The 9,868-nt window shown below is 45.2% G+C and overlaps 1 long non-coding RNA gene across 1 annotated transcript; it reads left to right on the top strand.

Annotated features, from left to right (window-relative positions):
* The first annotated feature begins 6,071 nt into the window (after window positions 1–6,071).
* LOC142297359 (uncharacterized) lies at window positions 6,072–9,624 on the top strand. The gene is made up of 2 exons (XR_012751756.1): window positions 6,072–6,147; window positions 7,868–9,624. It is a non-coding gene; the product is annotated as an uncharacterized LOC142297359 (long non-coding RNA).
* The last annotated feature ends 244 nt before the right edge of the window (window positions 9,625–9,868 follow it).

The raw sequence follows: 9,868 nt of genomic DNA, 5'->3' as shown, positions 1-9,868 counted from the left end.
ACATGGAGGCCAAGTTTCCACAATGGTTGGTGGACCAGTACATACTCCCTCCGCATACCCCCAAGACGACTCCTGCAGCAATCATGCCAAAGAGATCCCTGCCTGGGCCTGCTGAAGAAAGTCCATCCCCAGCACTGCCACCAAAGGAGTGCTCAGAAGAACTAAGGGGGAGGGGAGGCCAGGAAGCTGAGGAGCTGACTCAGGAGCCACCAGCAGTGGATCCATGCCCAGAGCCGGAGATGTTGCCATATTCTCGCTGGGATGAAGAGGAAGATTTATCCAGCAACCTCACCTGGGAGCCTGCCAGCAGTGAAGCAGCCACCCAGCAGAATCCAGCCCGCAAGACACGGCGCCGTAGCAGAACACAGTCTTTCCCTGCACCGCCATCCCCAGAGCAGAGAGAAGTCACGGCCAGAGACCTAGAAGAAAAACGGTTCCTGAGAAGAGCCAAAGCCCAGGTCAGAGGACCCCTTTGTAGAGGAATTGTGGAAGACTTTAGCCTGAAGTCAGGATACGGGTTCACCGTTGCACCTGGTATCAAAGAAGGCATTTTTGTCAATAGGAGAGACGTCAGAGCTAATTTGCCCAGAGGACATCCTGGAAGGAACCTGCGTACAGGAGACACCGTACAATTTACCATGCATCAAGGAGAAAGAGGCTGGTATGCCCTAGATGTAATGCCATGTCCTAAGGAAGAAGAAAGGAAAGACAGCGATAAAGAAAGAAAAGACAAAGGACCTACTGATGAGACAACCACAGATGAAGAAAGAGATCAAGGAAGCAACAGGTGCCGCAGCCCTACAGGCCCAAGCCCTGGTGAAGAGGAGTCTGCATAAGTTCAAGTAAAGTACAGCAAGTTTTGACCAGTTGGAAAGTTTGTTTTGCAACGTTTTAAAAGTTCAAGTATGTGCCCACATAAACTGATGTGAGAAATAAACCTTAAGGCTATGAACTGGCTATAGCCACAAACTCTCGCAGTGTAAATAGTTACACCAGAGGGCACCACCACCACCAGAGTCAGCCTGTTTAGGGGCTTGGCTCGTCTGCAACCAGGGGGCACGTCCGTATATAGGGCCTTGGCTCACCTGCAACCAGAGAGCATGCCTGTTTATGGGGCCTGGCTCTCCACCACAAAGAGGGTACCTGGTCAGCATCAACTGTGGAGGCCGCCTCTACATCCTGCCAGAAGAGGCTGAGGGCGCGGATCCACCAAGCCAGGTATACCCTGAAACCACCAGCCCATGAAAGCCGCCTCTACATCCTGCCAGAAGTGGCTGAAGCCGCGGCCAACGGGAGAGGCAGATTGGAGGAAAGGTCTGGGGAAGTAGATGGCCCAGATCTGGTTACCAAAAGGACCGGTGACCTGCCTCCTGAAAGGGTTTGGGTGGGTTAACGGACTTGTGGGTGGAGGGTGGTGATGTATGGTACCTGGTGCTTTTAAAAATGTTTTACATGTTTTAATGTTTTATGCATTTTAAAATGTTGTCTTGCAGCCCGAGGACGTGCTGGTGATAACTAAGGGGGAATGTGGCGCCCCTGACCTGGTCAGGCACCACTGAGTACTGCACCCATGCTGGGGACAGTACAATACAGGTAATCCAGAAGGCTGACCGGGGTGTGGAACACAGGCGCATAGTGATCAGGTCTCACACATGTACCCATGAGAGGACCCCTGGGGATCCCAGGAGGGGGAAAAGCCTTCACCTCCACTGGAATAGTGGAGGGGGCCAAAAGCCTCCATCTCCTCTCAAGGGGTGTGGTAAGAGAGTCTGGTTGCTAGGTGGCGTAGGCAGGCACAAAAGGGAAAAGAGAAGGAGGAGTAAACAGTCTAGAGTCTGCAGCAGAGTGTGGAGGAGTGAGGAGCAGGAAAGTGAAGCTCAGACAGGAGCAGCAGTGAAGGTCCCAGATGTGAGCCGGTTCAGAGCAGAGTCCAGGGAGCTCCGAGGAGAGCTGACCCCTTCCCCTGGGCTGCTGTAGTCTGACAGCGTCCGCGCAGTGGCTACCGACGGGGGAGAACGGTCAACTAGGAGTGCTACCCGAAATCCATCTTCAGCTAGAGAGAGAGCAACGGAGTGGGAAGTAAGGAGACTGCTAGAGAGTACCAGGCCCAAACGGGCGGCAGATCCCGAAGCGGAGATAGATCCAGCTTTCTTTTGCTAAACCTGCCGGTGTGGGGCTCTCAAAGCCCACGCCACAACACCACAAAAGCCGCAGCCACGTAGCCACAGTTAGGGCCCATAGGTCACAGGAGGCAAGCAGCTGGAGTGGCCTGGTCCAGGCGACAAGCAAACGGCAAACGAAGGGGAGAGAGGCTGCAGCATCTTCCCTGGGTGACCCCCATAGGGACTCAAAGTCGGGGTTACCCCAAACCACCAAGGGCTAAGGAAGGCGAGTTAGTAGCCACCCTCACAAGTCAGCCTGAAGGACACCTGGTTCCCACTTGGTTCATCCCAACTACGCCCGGGTCACTCACCCTGCCATCAACTGTGAGTAAAAACCCTGAAAGACATCCTGCCTGTGTTGAGTCATTCTGCGCCTTGTGGTACTACGCACCTACACCGGGCCCTGGGGCTTGCCTCACTCTCAGGAGGCTATTCCAACTAACTGCACACACCATCAGCCCCAGGCGACCCTCAACCTGCAGTGGCGGTCCCTACTGGCCGCAATACTGAGAGTGGCGTCACGACAAGAAGAAGATCTCCTACCTGTGACAAGATCCAGCTGAGTGGAGTCCCTGAAGGTAATGCACCGACACAACACCTGTGGGGCTTCACACTCTCAGTGAGAGAAACAAAATTAAAATTTTGTAGTTGTGATACCTTTTTGTTTTGTAGTTATAATGTGTTTTCAGCTAGCACTTGTTCACACCTGTTGAATATGTGGGTCACTCTTTTTATATATTTATAGTGCATCTCTTTCTGATTGGGCACTCCACCCTACAACCAGGCTGTGTTCACTCCCCTTTACATCTGGAATTTAGCTGCCCAGACATAGCACCTCTGCAGGTGACAATTCTCCTGACAGTGGCATTCCACCAATAGAGGCAGGCTATGCCACTGCTATAGGGTCCATGAGCTGGGCGGCCTGGCGGTGGCTTCGGTGGCTGCCCACGGTGCCAGCGTCAGCACCAGGCCCATAGCCAAGGATCGCACTTTCAAATGTATCACATTGCAGATGAGGATACAGTTGAAAGCAATGATTAGAAGGAGCGCAGCGCTCCCTCTCATGATTATCCCACTGAGTCTGCTCTCTGACAGCTCAGCACATCAGCATCACTACTGTGCGCCAATCACCAGTGTGTTGAGATGTGCAGAGCACAGACAGCGGGCAAATGAAGAGCAGCAGCCGGTGACTGAGGAGAGTATGTATTCAGTATATGGTGGGAGTGCATAATGATATGTGAGGGTGTGTAATGCTATGTGGAGTGTATAATGCTATGTGGGGTGTATAATGCTATGTGGGGGGTGCATCATGCTATGTGGGGGGGTGCATAATGTTATGTGGGGGTGAATAATACTATGTGGGGGTGCATAATGCTATGTGAGCGTGTATAGCGTTATGTGGGGGTGCATAACGCTAAGTGAGGGTGGATAACACAATGTGGGGGTGTATAACGCTACGTGGGGGTGCATAACACTATGTGGAGGCAGCATAAAGCTATGTGGGGGCAGCATAACGCTATGTGAAGGCAGCATAACACTATGTGGGGGCAGCATAACGCCATGTGGGGGCTGCATAACACTATGTGGGGCTGCATAACGCTATATGGAGGAATATGGAGAGTGTATTTTAGTACATGGAGGACTATGGGGTGCATTAGATGATATGGAAGACTATGTGGGGCCCATTCTGTATGAAGAGCGATGTGGAGCCCAATTCTGTATGGAGATCTATGTGGGAGCATTATGCTATATGGAGGACTATGTAAGGCCCATTACTATATGGAGGACTATGTGAGGCCCATTACTACAGGTACATCTCAATAAATTAGAATATCATCAAAAAGTTAATTTATTTCAGTAACTCAATACAAAAAGGGAAATGCATATATTATATAGAGTCATTACCAACAGTGTGATCTATTTCAAGTGTTTATTTCTGTTAATGTTGATGATTATGGCTTACAGCCAATGAAAACCCAAAAGTTATTATCTCAGAAAATTAGAATAATTACCACAAAACACCTGCAAAGGCTTTCTAAGCATTTAAAATGGTCCCTTAGTCAGGTCCAATAAGCTACACAATCATGGGGAAGACTGCTGACTTGACAGATGTCCAGAAGGCAGTCATTGACACACTCCACAAGGAGGGTAAGCCACAAAAGGTCATCACTAAAGAAGCCGGCTGTTCACAGAGTGCTGTATCCAAGCATATTAATAGAAAGTTGAGTGAAAGGAAAAAGTGTGGTACAAAAAGGTGCACAAGCAACCTATATGAGGCCCATTACCACATGGAGGACTACGGGAGGCCCATTACTATGTGGAAGGCTTGGTGGGGCCCATTACTCTATGGAGTACTTTGTGGGGCCATTATTATATTTGGAAAGCTATGTGGATGCCTTTATACTTTATCTAGAGTTATATGAGGGCCATTATACTGTGTGTAAGCAATTATACAGTGTGAAGGTTTGTGTGAGGTCTGTCATACTGTGCGGAGGGCTGTGTGCGGGCCATTATACTATATGTAGAATGATTATACTGCATGAAGGGCTGTGAGGGGGTTACAATTCGGAATTTTACTGTGTTGGGGTCACTATTCATTGCTAGGGTAGTTGAAGGGGAGTACAGTAGGGTCATCATACCGTGGCGTGTAGAGGGTGTTATGGAAGAATTTATTGGGGGAATCATACAGTGTTTGTGGGACACTTTTGTTGCCATCATATTTTATGGTTGCAATGAAAGGGGAAGCTAGGGGCTTCAATAGGAGAAAAAAATACTTTGTAAGAGCTGTAAAGTTGTGAAATATGCTCTTTTGTGACCCAGCTGAAAATTATTTTTTATTTATTGGGGGGGGCATTTAGAAATTCTGCAATGGGGCCCCATGATTTCTATGTATGCCTCTGTATCCTGTAGAGTTATCAGTCTGACTCCAGTACCTAGCACTAGTACAAATAAAGGGAGAACAGAGTCCGCTGCTATGTATAAGAAATAGGAAAACAGGCCAGGATAACAGCCTGGATCAGCTTGTCTAAATGAGCAATTAACCAAGGAACAACCAGTGCCCATGCCACCATGGTGAAAACCACTACCAGTATTATGAGAATGTCTTCCATAACCATGAGCACATGGCTACACTACATGACTTCACGGCTACAGTCACTGTCTGATGGCGGGAGCCACATGTCTACACATGTCTATGTGGACGCAGCAGAAAGTGTGGAAACATTGCCAGGGGCTCGGGCAGCATTGGCACAGGAGGATAGGTAAGGCCACTCTTACTTATTGCATGATTTTATACCATTAGCAGCCGCTGTTTAAAAAAGATATAATTGGAAAACTTTAATATGCACAAAAAAAGCTAAAACTAAAATATGAGTTTAGGAAAAAACTGTCAGGACCCCCCAAAAAGTATGAAAATGGCAGGAAAATGCATTGTTTAACTCAAACATATTGCTTCAGTGTTATTGCTGAAAAAAAAAATTAACAACCAGAAATATTAGCACAAAAAATAGCATAAGGTGAAATTGGGCAGGTTGCTATTGGCAACAGCTACATTTTTATTAATAATAAACAAGATCTCCATTTCTATAATTTTGCACTGTTGTATAAGAAGGAAACTGCTGTCTTCAGGCATAAAATTTCAGGTGCTCGTAATATGGCGCAGAAATCCATTATTATAAGTGGCTTATATTTCTCATATTTCCCTTTTTGTGAAGTCTTCATCACCTTGTCCTCACAACCTTGATCCTAACCAATATGTTCTCCCATATAATTACTACTTATCAATGTTAATAACAGGAGAGGTCACATGTGACATCATCTGATACAGGCGGCCATTGTTACGTCCCAGCATGATGTCACAATGACTGGGAATCTATAGAACTTGGTGGACTCAGATGTTCAGAGCAAGAGGAGAAGACAAAGAGGGCGGTGGATCCAGGATTGATGACGGTGAAGAAGGGAAGAGGATCCCGGATCAAGGACACAGGTAAATGAGGAACTTTACTGGGTTTTCAATCAGTTACGCTTGTGCCAACATGTACGCTCAGGCTCTGTTCACACTGGGCATTTTTGCTGCTACTTTTTAGCAGCAAAATCTGATCTCTTGATAGTAAAAAAAGCTGTGTTTTTGTGCAGAGTTTTTGCCACAGTTTTTACTGGGTTTTTGGTGCGTCATTTGTTTACATTACATATAAACCAAAAAAATGGACTGCTGCGTTTCTTTCACTCTCATGGCTTTCAATAGTGAAAAAAACAGCAAAACCAAATGCTAAAAGAATAGAAATCTTTACAAAATGCAGCATTTTGCCAGTTCAGTAAGAAAAAAAAAGTTGGTGTCTTTGTGTGCATGAGATTTCTGGAATCTCATAGGTTTTGCTAATATGGTAAAAAGCAGTTTTTTATTAGCATGTATTTGCATAAAACCAATAAAAAAAATGCAGAAAAAAACCCCACACCAAAAGCAACCTGTGTGAACATAGCCTTATTCTCCAACTCTCCTGATTGTGGCTGTAAAGTACTATATTGTACCAGTCTTTGCTGTTACAATCTGTAGACTTGGGGGATGAAGGTTCCATGTGAGGTCACAAGGCGGGATGTTGGACACAGAGTTCCATGCCGCAAAAATGGAGAATCTACATGGAGATGTAAGCACAAAGATGGCGCCTGAGAGGGAGACACCGCATGGAGATGTAAGCACAAAGATGGCGCCTGGGAGGGAGACACCACATGGAAATGTAGGCACAAAGATGGCGCCTGGGAGGGAGACACCACATGGAAATGTAGGCACAAAGATGGCGCCTGGGAGGGAGACACCACATGGAGATGTAAGCACAAAGATGGTGTCTGGGAGGGAGACACCACATGGAGATGTAAGCACAAAAATGGCGCCTGGGAGGGAGACACCATAGTGGGGACTTCAGTCAGTGACTACAAGTGGTAACAGTGGTTGGCGCACATTGTTGGTGATTCTGTTACTTAATTTCAGATTTTATGGGAGAAAAAATTCTCATTACTACATTATATGGAAGGGGGTTTTGTATTCATACATATCCTTTTTCCTAATATTCATAGCAGGTATGCAATTCATTATTCACATGTTCAAATTAGCAAGTAGCATTTTTCATTGTATATTCCAATATTTTTCCATATGCTTGAGGCATTATACCATTATCTAAGTTTGATGTGCAGCCTTATTCTTATATATAGTATGTATTTTTGGCTTGCACTCATATATATATATTAGTGCTCACTTCAGTTATCCTATTCAGTTATTTGTATTCATACAGGAACATACTATATATAGGAGCATTTGCTTCATTTTATTTATTTTGTTTTCAAATTGCAACATTTCATTGTTGTAATGTCATTATTACATTTCATTGTTGTAATTGTCGTAATTGTTAAGCGATATTTTTCAAAGCTTTATGTCATTTATTACACCATTTTTAAACACCTATTCCAAAACTTAAAAATGTGGTAACGTATGAATTGTAATATGTCATTATAATCTGAAAAATTGGTAGGTGGGGGATTGTTGTACATTATTTGTTCTCACATATGTGCACATATGGGGCATCTAGTCACAATCTAATTTAAGGACCTCAGATCACATATAAACAAAACCAATTGAAGTCCATCTTCCATTTTTACATTATTCTTCAGATTTCTAGTCCATTCCCTGACACTTATTTTTTTTTTCTTTCTAGGGAGTATATCTGGATCCAGAAAGCAAGACTGAAGAATTTAGAAAGGGCCATGATATTGATTAGTGTTAAGTGGGCTTTACACGCTACGATTTTGCTACAGCGATCTCGTTGGGGTCACGGATTTTGTGACGCACATCCGGCCGCTGTAGCGATCTCGTTGTGTGACTCCAAGGAGCGATTTTGGATCGTTGCAAAAATGTCCAAAATCGCTCCTTGTTGACATGGGGGTCCGCTCCCAATTATCGATACTATCGCTTTGCCGTTGTTGTTCCTCGTTCCTGCGGCAGTGCACATCGCTGTGTGTGACCCCGTAGGAACAAGGAACATCTCCTTACCTGCCGCCGGCCACAATGCGGAAGGAAGGAGATGGGCGGGATGTTCGTCCCGCTCATCTCCGCCCCTCCGCTTTCATTGGGCGGCTGCTTAGTGACGTCGCTGTGACACCGAATGGACCGCCCCCTTAGAAAGGAGGCGGTACGCCGGTCACAGCAACGTCGCTATGCAGGTAAGTACGTGTGACGCGGGTGCGCGATTTTGTGCGCGACGGGCAGCGATATGCCCGTTTCGCACAAACAATGGGGGCGGGTCGCATGCTAGCAATATCGGTACTGATATCGTAGCATGTAAAGCCACCCTTAGATTATAGGACTATCGGTATATTATATTTGGTGCCTTATGTGTCATCATACACTGATTATACAGAACAAAATCTGGACTCTGTTTTATGGCATTCTGCTACAGCCATTTCTTTGTATTACTGTACGGAAAGTTGGCATGTGAGATGACACCACCTGTATACATAATCCCTATCCATCTGCTTGTTTTGCAGTATGTTGAATCTTGGTATCTGGGCATTGCATCTATAGAACCTGGACTTAGAGAAACCAAGGGGGAAAAAAAAAAAACAAAAAAAAAAGCTGGACTTAGTTTGGTTTACATACAAGTTGATGGTGTCTATTTTCTCTTAACATTTGGTGGGATGCAGGTCTGGAGAGCTGTTGTCATCCTATTAGATAGATAATGCATTAATGTATTATAGAAATGTCTGATATCATGTTCCCTATTTTGTTATTATGTCACATCCTGGTCTCCATCTTGGACATCATAACAAACGGGCACTTTTTTGTTTAATTTCACATTGGCACTATAGGAAAAATGACACTACAGCTACAGAGGCGACCGTCTGATGGCCCAGCTCGACTACCCATCTCTCCTGAAGACCCTTTCAGCTTTTTGAGGGTTGGGTGGAGGACATCATCTCTGAAAATAGGGTCCCACAGCTGCACCCCAGCAGATTGAAGAGTCAGTGCCCTAAAGCCACAGGGGGGTGTGTAGTCACTCACTACATCACTTAGGATGATTTCATTCTTCAGGAATTACACAGGAGTGGTCCTTGTGGTGGTGTGACATATAAAATCTGTCCTAGTCTGGGGCAATAGGGAATGCTATTTCTGGTCTTCAACCAACAGGCCTAAACGCGTCTTAAACTGCCAAAGGCCTAATTCCATTTCTTCTGTTAAGAGTTTATGAATGCCACATAAGGGATCTGATATGATATAACCGTCCTATATGTCAGTTAGTTGTAGTATAGCCTTGGTCCAGGGTTCTTGAACTGATCGCCTTTTCTCGGGGTCAAGAAGGAATTTTTTCCCTGTGGCACAAATTGGCTGAACGTGTCCAGGTTTTTTGCCTTCTTCTGGATCAATGGCTTTAGGTATAGGTAGAGACTGTATTTAATAAAGAGTTAAAAAAATGAATGATCTGTCTCCTCATTTCTTTATATTATATATAACACTTAGTTATTTGTATACATTGTATCAATTTTAGGACTTCTGACTGCTGCAATAACTAACACGGTACCAAAACCTTTTTCTTTTAATTAAATCTGTAGTGAAAAACGCATGGGAAAAATGTACCTATCATTGGACCGAAAATGCACCAAAATGCATGTGGTTTTTTTATGTGTTTTTCAGCCAGTGGGTGGGGTTTTTTTTACTGAAG

Source organism: Anomaloglossus baeobatrachus, chromosome 1, assembly GCF_048569485.1.
Source record: "Anomaloglossus baeobatrachus isolate aAnoBae1 chromosome 1, aAnoBae1.hap1, whole genome shotgun sequence".
NCBI lineage: Eukaryota > Metazoa > Chordata > Amphibia > Anura > Aromobatidae > Anomaloglossus > Anomaloglossus baeobatrachus.
The sequence above is the reverse complement of the archived record's forward strand: the minus strand, read 5'-3'. Positions and strand labels throughout refer to the sequence as shown.